Here is a 911-nt window from a genome sequence, read left to right on the forward strand (position 1 = left end):
TATATATATATATATATATATATATATATATATATATATATATATATATATATCCTCGGTAGCCGGTGACTTTTGTCACACCATCTAGCAGTCCAGATTGAGAAAAGAATCCCATATTAGACTGGGTCTCCTTTGAACGGGGATTCTCCTATACCCACCATGAACCAGATGTATGGTTTTCGAAGGGGAGGTCAGGGTTAAGTACACCCAGGAAATGGGGGAGCTGTTCGCTGAAGTCTATTTCAACCATCAACCAGTATACCATGGCCTCAACCCTTGTAGGTTTGGTAGTTATGGGAGAGAGTCCACGTTGCGTGTTGCATAGGAGGTTCACGGAGTGAGTGGGTCTGGTATAGGGGCCACGTTTCTTTATTGAATAGAAGCTTTATGGGGGCGGCAGTTAGAATCAAGGATCAGAGAGAGAAAGGATATTGCGCTCCGACGTCATTGTTTTGACGTCACAGGGAACGATACGTCACGCCCGCCTCTCGTGGGCACTGGTGCCCAAAGCCATGGCGAAAGCATGGGAAAGCCCCTGCTATTACGTGATTTTCAATGCAGCAGAATATGAAACTAGTACAGAATGAAAGTTTTGTAATAAGCTGGAACATTTATGCACCAAATCTGGAAAATTAACCAAGAGAACAGCAAAAAAATGCTGAAGTTGAGCTGTCACAGATGCTGTATTTCGTCCATACTATACTATATGTGTGTTTCATATTTCCTTCTTGTATCCCTACCAAAATATCGGTGACTGAAACAGCAAGGAATGCCGTACCATTCTCTTACATTGATGCAAAAACTGGCCTAGCCTACTAATACATAATGTGACATGTCTCGATCACTAAATTTCCAGGAATTTGAATATTTTCAGCAGAACTCAACTGTAGTACGTATAGATTTATAAAACT

The sequence above is a fragment of the Eriocheir sinensis genome, unplaced genomic scaffold, assembly GCF_024679095.1.
Source record: "Eriocheir sinensis breed Jianghai 21 unplaced genomic scaffold, ASM2467909v1 Scaffold37, whole genome shotgun sequence".
Classification (NCBI taxonomy): domain Eukaryota; kingdom Metazoa; phylum Arthropoda; class Malacostraca; order Decapoda; family Varunidae; genus Eriocheir; species Eriocheir sinensis.